Source organism: Notechis scutatus, chromosome 1 (assembly GCF_049901735.1).
Source record: "Notechis scutatus isolate UNSWTSFEM ecotype Mainland chromosome 1, rNotScu1.2, whole genome shotgun sequence".
NCBI classification, from domain to species: Eukaryota; Metazoa; Chordata; class Lepidosauria; order Squamata; family Elapidae; genus Notechis; species Notechis scutatus.
This window is the reverse complement of record NC_142009.1, coordinates 92435414-92454402: the sequence shown is the minus strand read 5'-3', so window position 1 is coordinate 92454402 and position 18989 is coordinate 92435414. Positions and strand designations below refer to the sequence as shown.

The following is an 18989-nucleotide window of genomic DNA, read 5'->3' as shown; positions in this document are numbered from 1 at the left end:
AGGATATATACCCACCCCACTAGACTAGATAGTATGGGCTCATTCCAAGTCCTTTTTTTCGTGGTGTCATCTGGTTGGACCTGGGCAGTGAATCTTTTCTGTAGCTGCACCTACCTCCGGGAATAGCCTCTCCGTGAATTGCAGGTGATCCCTATTCACCTTGTTTTCTGAAAGGCTGTTAACATTGGGCATTGGTTCAGGAGTAGAGGAGAACACAGCCATTGTGGTTCTGAGATGGGATTGTTGTGGCACTTGGTGCTTTAAAAGGGGTGGTTTTTTAAAAAATGTCTTTATCATTTACTCAATTAATATTGGCAACCCAGAATTATTTATATAAAATGGGCAGCCATATAAATCTTTTAAATAAATAAAATAATCAGAAAAAGGCTGACCAATATTTTTTTCATCACAAGTTAGATCACTGTCTAGCATGACATACCAAATTATAAATCACCAAAGAAGAAAAACGTACATGAAGGAAGGAAGGAGTAAAGGAATACTTTGATCTACATTGGCTCTACATTGGACAGACAAATGGATGTCCAATCTCTTTTTAAAAGCCTCAAGTGATGGAGCATTCACAACTTCTGAAAGCAAGCCTTTCCACTGGTTAATTGTTCTCACTGTCAGAAAATTTCTCTGAAATTTTAAATTGCTTCTCTCCTTGATTAGTTTCCATCCATTTCTTCTTGTCTTGCCTTCTGGTGCTTTGGAAAATAGCTTGACCCCCTCTTCTTTGTGGCATCCCCTCAAATATTGCAACACTGCTATCATGTCACCCCTATTCCTTCTTTTCATTAGATTAGACATATCCAATTCCCACAACTGTTCTTTATACGTTTTAGCCTCCAGTCTCTAATCATCTTTGTTTCTCTTCTCTGCATTCTTTCCAAAGTCTCAACATCTTTTTTATAATGTGGTGACCAGAACTAAATGTAGTAGTCCAAGTGTGATCTTACCAGGCATTATAAAACGGTATTAACATTTTATGTAATCTTGATTCTATCCCTCTGTTAATGTAGGCTAGGATTGCATTGGCTTTTTCGATGGCTGCAGCACACTGCTGACTCATATTTAAGTGATTGTTCATTAGAATTCTGAGATTCCCTCTCACAACTATTGCTATTGAGCCAGGTTTCACCTAATCTGTACCTGTACATTTGGTTTTTCTTGCCTAAATGTAAAATCTTATTTTTCTCTCCACTGACTTTCATTTTGTTAGATAGGGCCCAGTTTCAAATCTATAGAGATCCTTCTGGATCTTGAGCCTATCTTTTGGGGTGTTTGGGGTGCCAGTTTGGTGTCATCTGCAGATTTGATGAATTCCCCTTCTATTCCCACATCTAAATTGTTTATGATGATATTGAAGAGTACTGGGCCTAAGACAGAACCCTGAGGTGCCCTACTGCTTACTTCCCTCCATGTGGAAGTAGTTCTATTAAGGACTATACATTGAGTATGGTTGGTCAGCCAATTACAATTCCATCTGGTGGTGATGCAGTCTATCTCAATTTTTCTAACTTACCAAGAAGTAGATTGTAAGCTATGTTGTCAGATGCCTTACTGAAATCCAAGTATACTAAGTCCTCAGCATTTTGTTGGTCCACTAATTTAATCGTTTTGTCAAAGAATTAAATAAGATTTGTTTGACATGGTTTGTTTTTGTTTTTGTTTGATTCCATCCAAGATGGCGGCGTGCATAGATGCTGTGGCTTTGAGCTCCTTGTGTTATAATGGAGTGAGTGGGCAAAAACTAGTCTTTTCCCCCAGGGAGTTACTAAAGATTGGATTTTCTAGTTGACTAGATATTACCAGCGACTTCCAGCGGTCTCATAATATACTGAGTGATGTAGTAAGATTGCCAGGCTCTCCATGGATCATTGTCGGGCCTGGGAGGCAGTGTCGACAGCAAAGAGAGAGGAAGCAGAAGCAGGGATGCAGAGCTGGTTTGCTAGCTCGGTTATGGAAGCAGCCTCACTGGCCAGCATTACCAAGTATTTTTCTAACCAAAACTAGATCCTTTGTCAACAAAACTGATGAACTAGAGCTATGGATGGCGGCGAATAAGCTCATTTGCAACTGCTGTGTGATGATTATCACGGAGACCTGGCTTCATCCACTTGTATCGGACGCGTCAGTGGAGCTACAGTAACTAACCGCACCACACACCACTTCAACAGAAACGGCAACTCTGGTAAAAGCAAAGGTGGAGGACTTTCTATCTAAACACATAATGACTCGTGTACTAACAGTAGAGTTACTTATATACACTCTTCTCCAGATGTGGAATTCTTAACTGTCATTTGTTGGCCATTTTATTTATCTAGAGAGATTTCTGTTATAGTTATCACCACTGTCTATATTCCACCTGATGCAAATGTTAGCATAGCGCTCTCTAAGTTACATGACGCCATCGAGAGGCAGCAGCAAACTTACCCTGAGGGCACTTTTGTCATAATGTGAGGTGTATTTCGTGTTTGGGGGCGGCGGCTGCACCAAGGGAGACTCATTCAATTTCATTGTACACATGTTGTGCATTGACAATAAAGGTTTGATTTGATTTGTTTTTATTTTTGACAATCCATTTTGGCTTCTGGTTATAACATTGTTTGCTTTTAGGTGTTTGCAGATCTGCTGTTATCTTTTCAGGATCTTCCCAGGTATTGAGGGTGGTTGGTCTATAGTTTTCTGGATCTGTTTTTTTTTTTAAAAAAACATTTTGAACGGCCTTTAGTGGTTTGCTGAAGGCAAAAGAGAACATAAAAATATATAAGATATACAGTAAATAGGAGAAACATTAAATTAGAATAATATATTAAGATTGTCATTTTAATGTAATTTTAATAATAGTAACAGTTGATTCCCAGGTTTAAAATAAATAAAGTACATGAACAAAAAAGAAAAACATTCTTTGTATGTATACACACACACACACACACACACACACACATGTATATGTGTGTGTGTGTGTTTTCTTAAGTTTTCGCGGGTACTTACATGCATGGTATTCAGCTTTGTTCGGGTATTTTCCCACGTCATTATAGTTGTGCTTTTAAAGTTGTAGCTACATTTCGGCAGAATCTCATCTGCCATCATCAGGCTTCAGACGAACACAATACAGAAGCCTGATGATGGCAGATGAGATTCTGCCGAAACGTTGCTACAACTTTAAAAGCACAACTATAATGACGTGGGAAAATACCCGAACAAAGTTGAATACCATACATACATACATACATATACATATACATATACATATACATATACATATACATATACATATACATATACATATACATATATACACTTTCATACAGTTTTGCACGTGCATATGAAAAGAAGCCAGCAATTGGAGACAGAGAATGGGGTTTTATGAGCTGTGAAGTAGTGAAACAAAGTTTGATTTCATGTAGTTTAATCTATTCTACTTGAATCACATCAAGTGCCCTCGAATTGTTTCAGAAAGGTTTGGAGGCAATTTGAAAATTTGATGGATTTTGGGATGAACTGTGACTTTAGATCCTGAAACACTGGTGTGGCTTTCTTTGTGTGTACATGTGTGCTTACAATGATGAGAGTGAGGTTGAGGGCAATCATAATCATCAACCAGAGAGTTGCACTGTCAGTGAATGAGTGAACGGTTGAAGGGTCAGCAAAGGATTTAATGAAATGAATTTGAGAAGGAAACACTGGACCTCATAGGAGGGACAGCAGTACAGGCAGAACTATACTGGATTATTTATTATCCCTCTTAATCCATCTCCAAAGAAAGAAGCAATGCAATCAGAAAATCCTTCGGGAGAATTTTGCTGTGGAATAAATGAACGACTTTTTGCTGAAAAGTGCTGCTCCCCAAGTTTGTACAGGGCACCAATTGTAATCATTTCTGTCCTAACTGCACCTATGTTAGCAACTTCAATATAATAGGACAATAATATCCATGAGGAATAGGATAATTGTCTCAGTTGGCGCAAATTACAGCAACAATATTGATGCTGGAACCTACGTTTTTGATCATGTGCCTCTAATACAAAATAAAATCTCTTTTAAGCTTTTTTTTTTTTTTAAGACTTCAGAACAGGGCTTTCCTTTCTCTTGTTTTTTTTCTCTTTCTTTTATGAACTATGGATGTTTTAATTCAACTCTATGTAATGATACAATGGATCTTGATGCATCATACTTTCATTTTTTTTTAAGGGGGGGGGTTTCTTTTAAATAATAATTTTTGTACATCTTATACAATAATTTTTGTACATCTTGATAGAGTTACCCCATGGAAGCGGCATGAATTGTGATTCCAAACAAGTTCTGGGCTGTCTGAAATTTTGGTAGAATAGGTAGCCATAGCAACAGGTTTGCCCAAATACAGAAACAGTTGCTTGTGTTTCTCGTAGCTCCCTCTGTCTCAAACAATTGTAACTCCTTCCATGACATGTTTGGGTAGCAGCTCCTCTCTGTCTGAAGAACTGCTTCCAAACATTTGGCACCTTCTCTCAGGCATCCCTTCTTCTCTTTTTTATCCTCTAGATTGAGAAATAAACTCTCATTTTGTCTCATTTCAGCTTATTTTCAGTCGCAGCCTGAAAATGTTGAGGGTTTGTGGGTGGGTATTTGTTTTCTTACCCTTCTCTTTTGTCAAGCTTTGGCATTCTTTTTCTTCTCTACAGGAACTTCCTACTGTTTTTTAAATAAGGTTGAGCTTAACTATTACCTCACTGATGTCTCTTCCTTTATGTTTGAAGTTGTCTGCTTTTATCGATTTGTTTTTCTTGCTGGAAAGAGGTCGGGAAATCAGGAAGAAGCACAGCTGGTTTGGAAAAGCAGCTTGTAAATACCTTGGAATAGGTAATGGTGTTGATTTACAATATGATAAAATCCTTGAGCAGCCTTAAAGTTTTGAACTCTTTCTTCGTTCAAGATGAAGGATATTTCTTGCCCAATTGAAGGAATGGTATAAATAAATCAAGAACCATAGAATATAAAATCTGTTCCTAATTATCATAGCTGGGCTGACCTCACCTATCAAAACAGGTTTGTGCTGAACTTTCTGCTGGAAATTGGAATAAAAATAAAATAGTGCTAGAGGATGGCAAACTGGGTATGGCTTACAGCTTGAAAAGTTGTTCAAGAATATTTCACATTAAAATTTGCAATGAGTACCAATCATTACTGTAATTACAACTTAGTATACAAGTTTATGAAGCTATACATACTTAATATTATTCCATTTCAAGGTGAGCAACGGTTATGCAAAGTGAAAAAAATAGAAGAAGTAAGCAAAATACATAAAAGGGGACACAGAGGCTTCTATGGGGCTGGAATCCAAAGAATATGAGACACATACTCTGTAACTTTCACTGGAGCGTCATGTTTTTCAAGATTAAGTAGAATTCCTGATTTTTGTTTTTGTCTGATCATGCATTTTGAACATTGACATTTTCATTTCTTTTTTATTTTGCTTATATTTTCTGGAACACTACCATTTATTTTCTTAGACATTGAGCTTTTTGGTATCCAGCTGCTCATTTGCAGGATCTTTGAAGTGGAATCAAAATATTCAGACCCACGGGCACTGCCTGCAAAATTTAGGTTCTGGCAGGATAAGCAGTAAAAATCAGTTTTAAGGGAACCCAAGAAGTATGGCGGTAGCTTTTCCAATCCTTATAGATATCCTTATAGATGGATATTAAATCTAGAAGAAATGCCAAAATACAGCAGATCCTGCAATTCCTTGGCCCTAATGGCCTGCTTATTTCTTTCACCAGTGAGGATAAATGGAATGTTTTTATACATATACCTCTCCTACTTTTTCTAATCTGGAAACATGGGGTTCTTATTAGCTGTTTCTGCTGTTGTTTGGTTCTTCTTTATCCTTTAGGTCCTCGTCTTTCCTTTGTTGCCAGATGATGCCGGGAAGGAATAATGTTATTGGTTTACGATCAAAAAATCAGTGCACTGTCAAAGAATATTGGATAAATGAATTCGGAATCAGTGGAAACTTTTCCCCCCCACTACAATGAAATGGCAGAGCTGTTACTGTTTCTTAAATTGATGCCAATTAATTACAGTTGTTAAACACTGAATAAACAGACATTCTGTATTATGCCAGCTAATTTAGCCTGGCTACCTTTGGGTAACCTGACAATAATTATCTACTATAGAGATGGGCATGAGTTGTTTCCCCTCACGTATTATAAATTAATGCAAATTCTATTACTATACCCTGTAGGACATCACAGATGAATGCAAAAACATTTGTGTATTTGTAGAAGGCTAGTCTCATTACAGGGTTCTGTGATTGTGCAGTCTTTCTTTTCAGTTGTTCTTCCATACTACTGTTAAATGTATTGTACCTGTAGGTCAGTTTTATTGCTTAATGTTACCTTACACATTTACCTACAAGAATTTATTTCTCACTCACCTGATATTACCACATTGAACAGTTCAAAGTTAGCCTGTTAAGCAGGACTGGGTGCAGTTACTAGGCAGTGTAAAGTCTATCTCATTTATTGAGAAACATTGTTATTTCATAAAAGTTCGTTTATTTTTCTTAATTGTTGACAAAATGACTAGGCTCCCCTGTATCTTCCTTACATTCTACCTAGTCCTGTTACCTGAGTGATAGAAAGGAAGAAAGACAAAAGGAAAAAAAACCAAACTTCTAAACCAGAAAGGATAAAAGATAGCAACCAAATAAATCGTTCCTTTATGGATTTAAAGCCAAATTTAATAGAATTTAACTTTGATTTTTGAAAAGTAGTAGTAAGAAAAAGAAAAAGGTATTCCCCAACAGAGACAGTATTTTGTGTAACAAAATATTTCTGTGTGTGTGTGTGGGGGGGGGTTATTCTCAGCTAATCCAGCATTTATGGATTGGATATCTAAAAAAGTGAACACAATGGAAGGCACACAGATAATTACAATTAATAAAAGTTTAATAATTTAAATGCAATATGTAACAGCATTGGAGACATTCCTCCCAGATTACTTGCAGTAGCTTTTAGGAGGAAATCCCATGGCATCTGCTCACAAAAGGGGTCGTCTCTATGGGGCAAATCTCTCACTCCCCCTAACTCTTCCTGCCATGCCTTGGAATGATCATCCCAGTACAGAGAAGATTAATTACAAGGAAATTGAATGTTTAGTTTATTTAGGTCTACAATTAAAGAAGAGGAAAAGCACTTGTAGGCAGACAACAGGGAATCCACAGAGAATGGTTCTTGATAGCATAAGCTGTTTGCTTCATTAAGCCATTTGACGGTGAGGTATAGGCCACCAGGGAAGTGAAAGTCGATAACTATTAACTTATTAAGGTCAAAGAAGGGAGCTTGTTAGTTTGCGGCTCATGCTTGGTAAGCAAGTGGCAGGCTGCTCTGGAAAACAGAATAGAATAGAATAGAACAGAACAGAACAGAACAGAACAGAACAAACTTATTTTAAGCAATCTTTTTCCTGTGTTAAAAGGAAACAGGACAGCAGGAAGACCAGATCTGACTCTCTCAGCAAACTATGCTGTGGTCAAAAAAGTCAAAAGAGAGCCCAGATTGATACAACTGAAGCTCCACTTTTTATGAGCAATGCCACATTTGTTCTCAGTATCTGTTCTGTCCTAGGCCTCACCCAAAAGCACTAAGTCAATTCTGAGTCCCAGCAAAAACCTCTTTTATTACATTAATGTGAACTTATTTCATTCACAGTCAGTCAACGGCTTGGCAAACAGTCTTGCAAAAGTATACTAATGAGCTCAGACCTTTATCAATTCTGGAACACTGTCCAGTAAATAATTCCACACTCAGTGCTGACGGGGAAGGGCTGGGTTATATGGACAAATCTCCATATACAAACAAACAAACGAGCAAGTTGTTTCCTGCAAAAGCCCCCTCCCCTTTTGCTTTTCTTTTAATCCTGATGGGAGGGGCCATTCATCGTCCACCTGTGGCCTTGCTCCCATGTCGACCCTGAATTCTTAATTGCTCCTTTCTTTTAGCAGTTCTGCACATGCGCAGTCTGGAAACTGGTTCCAACTGCTCCCCGGCCTCATTGCTATCTGAGCCTGAAGGCAGCTGATGACTGCCAGCTCTGCCTCTGAGGCAGATCCTTCATCTGAGCCTTCCTCAGTCTTCAAGACTGGCCTAGGTTTCTCCCCAATCTCCTCACTACTGTCTGACTCTGCTGCAGCTTCGCCAGCCGCCAGCAGGCCACAACAGTATCCCTGCTACCCTGTTGACTGGGGATACTCTAGTGATAAATAAAAACACACTGAAGCAAAATTTAGGGGGCCATTCTTCATGTCCACATTATGTATCTTGTTTAACGTATTTACTGTTGAGGCAAATTTTGCTTGCTGGTTGGAGGGCGAGGGAGGAAACCTTTTTTCTTCTTAGGAACACATATCACCTGAGAGGAAATTTAGTCAAAAATTGCGCAGTTGATAAACGCAGAGCCATTAATGAATGGTGACCAAGACTCACTAACTCATTCGTTCACTCTCATTTTCACTCTCATTCAACATTCATGAAGAATATAAAGTAGTTTTTGGTTTGGATTTGTCCTCATGTAACATGAAGGGATAAGTTCTTTTGGAAATTCTCCCCAAAACTGTCCTTCAGGAACTTAGCCTCCCTCTTCACTCAGCCTCCTTTCTGATGTTCTCTTGATAATGAAGAGAAGATTGGAACAGCAATAATTTGAAACTTTCCTGCTCCAGAAGTATTTTGTTCTCTAAATTTCTTGGGGGTGGGGGTGAGACAAGAAATTCTCTGAAAATTCTAAGTTTTTCACAAAATGAGGATCCCCCCACCTCACCTCATCTATCATTACTTGTGAATTGGAGGGAGGGTTCCTAGGCATTAGCTTCAGAGAATATTGAAGCTATTGAAATGCCTGGGAGGAAATGGTTGCAGACATCCCTGCTGAATGCCTTTGAAGCTTTGCCTATGGATTTAGTCATTTCTTGGGTGTGGCTAACTGACTGATGGGTTTAACCTTCTTTCTTGGACTCTCCAACAGTGCTTCCTTCTTCTGTTTCTGTTCCTCCCCTATTGCTTCTTCCCTTCAGTTCCAGGCCATCCAGTTTAGCTTTCCTCCTTTCCCTTTCTTCCTCTTCTCAGCACAGATATCACTTTCTCTTACACCTTACTCAGTGTATCTTAACTGGGAAACTTGAAGATATGTGGAGTTCAGCTCCCAGAATTACCCAGCCAGCAGGCATGTTCCGGGAGTTGAAGTCCACAAAGCTTCAAGGTTGAGAAACACTGCTTTTACTCTTAGCACCTCCATCCTATTTTTCTTCTCTTTTTGTGTGGCTTCTGAAAGAAAAAAGAAAGGAATGATGTGTGCTTACAGAATGCCTTTTTGAAAGTAGTTTTCTGAGTGTGAGAGAGAATGGTTGAAATTGTAGGACAATCAGTTCTGGGTTGCAAATGTCCAAGCACTTTGTCAGCCCAGATCTGGTAAGCTGAAATATATGCAGAATGGCAAATATCCATAAACATTTCCATGCACATTGACAGATGTGGCTATTTATTTGGGGAGAATCTTAAGAATTAGTTTCATTTGGAACCGGCAATTTTCAGTTAATACTACACAGTATTTATGTCTTTATTTTTCTGCCTACTAAGTGGGGTGATTTGACTTCAGGGTCATCCTCTTTGGGGATATATATGGTACAATTCAATTACAACACATTTTGGAAAAATTACAAAATGCACTGGACACAATCCATGTTTCTCCAAATCTTCTTTAGATTTGAGCTGCTCCTGAAATGAAATATTTAGGAGACAGAAAAAACTGATTTTAATTGTTAATATATTGTCATAATTTGAAAGGGAAACAGGATTTGTAGAAACATTAATTGAGTTGTCTAATCTCAATTGCTGTCATTTGTAGAAAAACAAAATGAAGGCCTTTGAAGTCTGTGTAATGACTGTTACGGGAAAAAACTGTACAGTTATATTCTTGGAAACATTTAAACAAAAGTAGTTATTGGAAGGCTTCTATTTTATTTTAGTCAAGTATCTTTGTAGCACAATGGGAATATAAACTGTGGTAAGAGTAGTCATTTTAGCCATCATAACTGATTCCAAATGTGCACTAATAAACCAAAGGAGATGGGTTTAGTTATAAATGGAATGATACGAGGGACTAATGATACATACAAATGAGAAACGTTATTGCTAGGCAGGAAGTTTATGATGCTATTAATATAAATGATCACAAAATGTTTCCATTTATGACTATTTCCCAAGGTTAAGGCCAAGTACTGCAACAAACAAATTATTGAGGTGGGTAAGGGGGAACTGTCTCCCTAAACCAGTGCTTCTCAATCTTAGTAACTTTAAGGTGTGTAGTCTTCAACTTCCAGAATTCCTCAGCCAGCCAGGCTGCCTGGGGAATTCTCAAGAGTTGAAATCCACACAACTTATAGTTGCCAAGGTTGAGAAACATTGCCATAGCTGAAACCACCCTTCTGCATGGGCAATCAGAACCTGTAGAACTGTACTTTCCAGGCAACGTAACAAGGTTATATAAATGCACCAGCAAGATTGCTAGAAATGGTGCTGAAAAAAAACTATGAGAAGAACCTATTCCAAATATACCTTACCAGTATATGAATAACATACTCCATGTACTGCAAGTCCCAAAATGCTGCCAATTGCAGAAAGAGGAAAGAAAACTTTGTTTATCCAGAGGTGGTATTCAGCCAGTTCAGACCGGTTCTTGTGTACCAGTAGTGGAAATTTTGACTGGTTCTGAGAACTGGCAAATGCCACCTCTGGCTTTAGTCATTGAATTTTACAAAAGGGGGTGATTATTTTGATTTTTGTCTTTGAATATTTTTTTAAATTAAATTTCTATGCTGCCCATCTTCCCTACAAGGCAACTCTGGGTGGCTTATCTATTTTACCATAATTCTGCTTCCTCTTCCTCTTGAAAATTTGCTAAGACAAGAAACTCTATTTCTTTGAGTAAATGCACTTATGATTGTTTCCAGAATCAGATGAGGTAAAGAAAAAGAGTGAGAGTAGCAGGAAATAATCCAATAGCTTGTAAAAAAAAAAATTACAACCAGTTTAATGCTTGTGATTCGAGTGGAGAAGGAAATTGAACCTGAAGCTGAAAGCTTGAGGGAAGAAAAAGAAGAAGAAAATCCTAAGTGCTGGAATGTGGATACAGTAGGGCTAATCCTCGACTTACGACCACAATTCAGCCCAATATTTCTGTTGTTAAGTGAAACATTTGTTAAGTAAATTTTGCCCCGTTTTATGACTTTTCTTGCCACAGTTGTTAAGCGAATCACTGAGATTGTTACATTATTAAGCTAGTTACGTGAATGTGGCTTCCCCTTGACTTTGCTTGTCAGAAGGTCACAGGTGGTGATCATGTGATCCCAGGACACTGCATCCGCCGTAAAAATGAGTTGGTTCCCAAGTATCCGAATTTTGACTGTGTGGCCATGGGAATGCTGCAGCGATCGTAAGTGGAGAAAAACAATCATAAGTCACTTTCCAATCCCATTGTAACTTTGAACGGTCACTAAATGAACTGTTGTAAGTTAGAGGACTGCCTGTACTCCATATTCTTACCTGCTCTGCAAAAATTCTTCCTCTCCTTCCTTTTACCTGACAGCTATCCAATAAGTCGTTCGCAGACTGCAGTTGTTCAGAGTCCCTGCTTTATTGCCCTGATTCCATGATACTGGAAATTTTGTCTTATTAGATCTGATTTTATAATGCCTTGGTAAGGCCACACTTGGAATACTGCATTCGTCTTTGGTCGCCATGATGTAAAAAAAGATGTTGAGACTCTAGAAAGAGTGCAGAGAAGAGCAACAAAGATGATTAGGGGACTGGAGGCTAAAACATACAAAGAACTGTTGCTGGAATTGGGTATGTCTAGTTTGGTGAAAAGAAGGACTAGGGGTGACATAATAGCCATGTTCCAATATCTTAGGGGCTGCCACAAAGAGGAGGAAGTCAAGCTATTATACAAAGCCCCTGAGAGCAGGACAAGAAGCAATGGGTGGAAATTAACCAAGGAGAGAAGCAACTTAGAACTAAGGAGACAGTTAGAACAATTAATCAATGGAACGACTTGCCTCCAGAAGTTGTGAATGCTCCAGCACTGGAAATTTTTAAAAAGATGTTGGGTAACCACTTGTCTGAAGTGGTGTAGGGTTTCCTGCCTAGTCAGGGGGTTGGACTAGAAGACATCAAGGTCCCTTCCAACTTTGTTATTCTGATTAGAGATGATTAATTTTGGTTCTAGTGTAACAGCCAGTCTATTTTCCAGTACAGCCTGAGTGAAGACAAACCTCCATGTCAAGACTTGGAACATTTTTCCAATCAAGAAGTGCATATTCTCAGGGGAGAAATCTATACATTACAGTGCAAATATGCTGTGGGAGGTAATTGGTATCAGGGAAGAAGTGTTTTCTTTGATTTCTTTAAATTTATTCACTTCATTGCAGAAGCTTACACTTTTATTAGACAGGGCGAGCTGAACACTTCAGGCAACAGATGTTGTGTGCCAACATCTGTCACCTTAAGGTGCAGTGGTGATCAATTCACTTTAATTTTTGTAGAACAGTAGAAGCCACCAATTTATTCTTCACCTCAGGCAGCAAAATAGCTAGGTGTAACCCTGCCTGAGGGATTCACAAGCAGGAAATAATGGAAATAGTTATTTCCTATTCTTTGTTCCCACTGTCTCCTGTGTTTCCGCTGACTTTTAGTTCCATTGGCTAATTTGGTTAATAGCTGCAAATGTATCTACATTTTTTAAAAAAAAACCTACGCTGCGATCATTGATATGTTTCATGTGGACTTTTCTTATCTCTAGTTATGCAAGAAAACAACCAGGAAATAGGAAAATCATTTTTCTAAGCTATGTAGACTACAGTGCTACTATTTTGCTAATACGAAGCTGTGGGAAATGTAATATTGTAGAATCACAGGGATGTATTAAAAAAAGACTTTTGATATAATTTATAAATCAACAATTTACAATTGATAATTGTAAATCAAAAATAGCCAGGTTTTGAATTTGGATATAAAACATTTTGAGAACAAACTACATAAGCTAGTCAGGAGCATCCAATCATCTTTTAAATTCCTCTATGGATTAACATTGTTGAGGACAGGAGGAAGTGATTTTATTTGATCCATCAACAATTCTAGTGACTAAAGAGAGAAAGCGTAAGAAAGTATATTCATTGACAGTTTTCAGAATATTTGAAAGCACCATCTGTAGCCTTGTGATTTTCTACAAAGTTTTTGATTGCAGGAATGGCATTTGCATTGCTTCGTTCTGTTTCCAAAGAGAAAATGTAGATACCATATCAAAGGAACATCTCATTTCATTTCCAAACAAATGAGCACACAAATACCTCATAGTTTTCCGTTGGCTATTGCAATATTCATGCACCATTTATTCTTGCTGCAAAATGCTTTCTAGGAAAAAAAAAGTTAAATCAGAGTTCATGTAACGTGCCAAATACTTAAGGCAATATATTTATCATCCTACATTTAATGGTTAAGAGTATTTCCTTCAGTTTACATTTAGTCTCATTATATTCTGCTTCTTTGGCCCAAAATGGTAGCTCAAATGCATACTCAACTCATATTTCTCTCTTTGCTGTATAATAATGTAGGTATATTAACATTAAACACATAACTAAAACATAAACATAAGACTATTTATTTTTCTTCAAGATTGGACTAAATTTTTCAAACCAAGGATTGTGCCTGCTTTTGAGTAGCTGGCCAGAGGCTGCACTCCAAAAAGTAGTTGAACCAAGCAGACGGTGGAGCCAGAATAAAAAATAAATTTGATTCATATCATTATGTGTCCCTCAATAATTTCCTGCCCTCTCCTCTATCAAAGATCCTTTGCTTAAGCACTATCAATGCCTGATTTTGTCTCAAGGGCATTTAATATTTAATTCTACAATTGATCTGAATGAAATGACAAAATTAAAAAATATTAAGTGCTATTTAGCGAAAATATTAGGTGCTATTTAGTGAAAAAAGAACCCATTCAACAGTGGGAAAGAAACTACCCTACCTAAGAGAAATTGAACAAATGGTTAACAATATTATATCCATTTTCTCAATATACTTCACTATTTTAGAATAGAATAACAGAGTTGGACGGGACTTTGTAGGTCATCTAGCCCAACTCCCTGCTCAAGCAGGAAACCTATACCATTTCTGACAGATGGCTGTCCAGTCTTTTCTTAAAAACTTCTAGTGATGAATCTCCCACATCTTCTGAAGGCAAACTATTCCATTGGTTAATTGTTCTCACTGTCAGAAAATTTCTCCTTATTTCTAGATTGAATCTCTCCTTGATCAGTTTCCATACTTTATTCCTTATCTGGCCTTCAGGTATTTGGAAAATATGTTGATCCCCTCCTCTCTGTAACAGCTCCCTCAAATATTGGAATAGTGCTATCATGTCACTTCTGGTCCTTCTTTTCACTAGATTAGCCATGCCCAATTCCTGCAACCATTCTTCATATGTTTTAGCCTCCAGTCCCTTTGTTTATTACTTTTACACTATCTTGTTTCCTTTTTCTTTGTTTCTTTACTAGATGGACCTTGGACCTTCCCAGCATTGGACTGGCACAAGAACAGTGTTAGGGACTAAAATATAAGCATTTTTTAACTCCTTTTCCTACTTATTAATGTAGGTCATAGTTTCTGGAGCCTTTGAAGGAAAATGTGGATTATAGGTTCTAGTATAATTTAAATCGTAGTCATTTAGGAAGGAACAAATTGCTAAAGCATAGATTCTGACAACAGAATTAAAGCAATTAGTGAAACAAATTGAAAGAACTTTTATTATTTTTTGTGTCTCCTGATTAATTTGTTGTTGGGAATGTTGATGAGTAGACTGATCATGAATGCTGCGGACCAACACTGCTACAAGCCAAGAGACTAAACCTGTGCCATCCTTACAATGAGAATGAATGCGAAAATAGAAAATATAATAAGAATTAGTGGATCAGATTGGTAGTAGAGCAGATTAACGATAACCTTGGCAATAACCAGGTACTGTAGAAGATGACATATTGTGATATCTATAGTTGTCAGCTTCTTATTTGGGTTAAAAATGAATATGGGGACATGTAAATTCATTAAATTTGCAAAACATGAGCTACTATAAAATTCTTTCTTCAGCAATTGTTCTATAGGAAATAGTTATCACCCTATTCACAACTCTTAGATAAAAAGAAAATGGTGGTTGGGTTACTTGGGTTATTCTTACAGTTTCACTGTCATCAAAGATCTTTCCGATTAATTCCAGGTTCTTCTTAATGTTGTATGGAAAAATAAATAAATTATTTTTTTTGAAAGGATCAAATATTCATACTGAAAGACAGGATGTTTGTATTTTTATAATTTATTATCGTTCTCAAATACAATTATGCTGAAGCAGTTATATCAACTGAGGAAAAGTACAGCAGCGGAGCAGTTCTGACTGAGATATACATTGATATGACCAGTGTTTTGTAAACAGGTGTGTTGGGATTCAAGTCCAAGAAGTTCCAGCCATTTTGATTACTACCTGGGGATTCTGGGAGCTATAGCTCCAACAAAACCAAAAGAAATTAGATTTCATAGATGCTTAGGACTGGGTCAAAAAGTCAAGATATTGGCCAAAGTCATGCTATTGAAGCCCTGATCTTTTTGTGTATAGTGTATATAACAAAGGACAGAAGTTTGATCATGTGACCATAGCTGCCATCTTGATCTTTTTAATCCCACAGGCACCCCTACTTGACTGTTATGGCTGCCATGGGGAGCCAACATCTTCAATAGCATTCACTGTTATAGTAGACTATGAGTGGTGCATAGTTATTGTCTGTAAAAGATTTTTTAAATGTATGAGTCCAAAGTTGTTAAAAATGGGGGAACAGGAAAGATAGAGTTCAAAGCATTATTGAATCGTTTTTGCCACTTCAATTCACTGCAGTTATATATGGTAGTTCAACATACTGAGATTATATATGCTTTGCTGTATGCTGATATAAAATGAGCTTGGTATTTCCTTGTGATAAAACATGACTGAGTCTTTCTTATAAAGAAAACTCTCTATACTGAAAATTTGAAAATTAGCAATTTCTTAAAAAACAGCATCAATGAGAAATCATGACCTTGGGGTATATGTGGCTTTGCCATAATGCGTGACAGTTTATAACTAATGGCTTATGTTTTAGTGATGTGTGCAGACTAAACCACTGTGACATAGTAGGCTTATTCAAAGCATATTAACAACTCATCTGTCACCATTTACAAACCATGTGTCTTACCGTGATCATCTGGGGAAAAACATATACATTATGGATCATTAATAGGTTGTTGTTGCTTCTTATGTCATTAATTTTTCTCCCTTCATGTAACCGGTTTCACAAATATCCATTACTTTTGGTGGGGCCAGAATGATTGCTGATATCTTTGTGAGCAATAGATTAAGAAAAGTATTTTCATTTGACCGCTTTTTAAATTCTCAGTTCCCACCCCATCTCAACTCCACAGAATTTCCCCTGATATTTCAAATGCATTTAGGAGCAAACAACCATATTTTATGATGATGGTATAGAAGAGAAATGATCCTTGTTATTTCTTGCCATCCATTTACAAGACCATTTTAATCACAGGTTTTGATGATTTTGAGTTACCTTAAAGTGGGCTCCAACTTCAAATCATGTGAATATTGTTGGCTGTACAGTATGTAAGTCAGCTTCTTTGCACATGTGTTTATTTGCCATCTTTATTATTTTTTTATTTTTATAATTATAAATATTTTATTTTTATAAATAACTCAAGGCAGCGAACATATCTAATACTCCTTTCTCCTTCTTTTTCCCCATAACAACAACAACCCTATGAGGAACTGACAGAGAGAGTATGACTGGCCAAAGTCACCCAGGTAGTTTTCATGCCTAAAATGGGACTAGAACTCTTGTTCTCTGTGTTTTATACAGCCAACCTCCATCCTTTAAGCTTGTTTGCTGCCTTTAGAGAATAACAGAAATATTGTCAACACATTAGTATTGAAAAAAATGAAAAAAGCCCTTTTCCTCATATGTTCTCAGAGTAGCATTACATAATCTATATTAAGCCCCACCTGCACAGGGAAGGTTGGGCAGGTCATCTACCATATCTTCTGAAAGAAAAGTCAGTCTGACATTGGTTCAAGATAAATGCAGCAAAATAATACAGATTCAAGGTTGTTGGGTTCCTCTGTCCTGGAATTTCCTGTATGGATAGAGCTGGGAGTAACATCAAACATTTTAAAAGCAAATGACATTTGCACCAAAGTTGAACACAACAGGAATACAGCCATGTGTTTTATGAATGGATCAGCACATCTGAAATACTACACAGTATAATTGTTTTCTTTCTTCTGAACCTCTTTGTTCAAAGGATCAGGATATCCTGGTGCTAACCACTGCTGGAAAATAATATAGTTGCAACAATGGTATAATACTTAAGAAGGATTTCACTTTTTATACCAGATCTGTGTTGTTTAGGTAAAACATGAGTATATTCAAGGATCTATTAAAGTTATTTAATTATTTAAAACTATTAAAGAAACACTTTAGCAAATATATGAGAAACTCTTAATAATACACCTTTTTTAAAAAGTGGAAATGCTAAGGGTGCTTGGACTTCATGCTGTTACTGATTATTATTTTGGCATCAGTAAAATGTATGTGTGTTCCAATTTTTAAAACATAAGAATGTTAAAATTTAGTCCATTCTCCTCCTCCTCCTCCTCCTCCTCCTCCTCCTCCTCCTCCTCCTCCTCCTCCTCCTCCTCCTCCTCCTCCTCCTCCTCCTCCTCCTCCTCCTCCTCCTCCTCCTCCTCCTCCTCCTCCTCTTCTTCTTCTTCTTCTTCTTCTTCTTCTTCTTCTTCTTCTTCTTCTTCTTCTTCTTCTTCTTCTTCTTCTTCTTCTTCTTCTTCTTCTTCTTCTTCTTCTTCTTCTTCTTCTTCTTCTTCTTCTTCATGAATGAGGTTCCTGTTTATTTTCAAGTGTATTTTTTGGAAATGATACTAAGTTTAATAGTAGCCTGTGTGGAAACTAAAAGTTAAACCATAAAACTCTGAAGTCAAAAAGTTAAATTATGATCTCATTTTTTAATTATTTGTAAAACTAGAAAGAAAGAAAGAAGAAAGAAGGAAGGAAGGAAGGAAAGAAAGAAAGAAAGAAAGAAAGAAAGAAAGAAAGAAAGAAAGAAAGAAAGAAAGAAAGAAAGAAAGAAAGAAAGAAAGAAAGAAAGAAAGAACTGATTAGTTCACTCTTCCTAGAAAAAGTATAAACAACAGAGCATGTATCTGATCACCTTCCCAGAAAGTTATACAGCCCAGAATGAGCAATCCAGAAGTCCTGTCTGCCAACCTGAGACACCTTTCTGATAGTAGCAGGATAAACAAAATTGGCTTTATTGCAATCTTGAAGTGGCATGTTTAGAAGAAAGATTGTTGCTTGAATAATCCTGTTCCCCAATCACAGAGAGTTGTAGGATCTAACAATTTCACTAGAAATAGGTCGGTGCTTTGTTTTAAGCAAGATTTAAGTCTTAATAGATTCACTGTAGCTTTTTGGATTAGATAAAAATTCAGAATACTTTTACTGATAACTTTTTGGTCATTTTTATTAAACCAAAGGAACAATTATTAAGAAATATGTTCTGGGGTTCATCCTTCTAAGTATCATGTCCACATGCTCCAGGTTGGACAAGTTGAAAATTATTCTTTATAACTTGATAGAAGAAGTTGTTTCAACTAGACTTTTCAGTTGGAATCATTTCCATTTGGAATCATTTCAAGATTTTATGTGAACAGTTCACTTGGTATGATAGAATATTTTATTTTTACGGCCCAGAAGTTGGATGATTCTGTTATAAGATAATGGTGGCAAAGCTGCATTAATCCTTACCTGAATTTACTTCTGTTCAGGAGGACTTCAGCAGTGAGAA

General features: G+C 37.0%; 1 protein-coding gene across 2 annotated transcripts in view; it reads left to right on the top strand.

Moving 5' to 3' along the window:
• Positions 1 to 18989, top strand: part of PDE7B (phosphodiesterase 7B) — a 228937-nt gene that overhangs the window by 123298 nt on the left and 86650 nt on the right. The window lies entirely within an intron of this gene.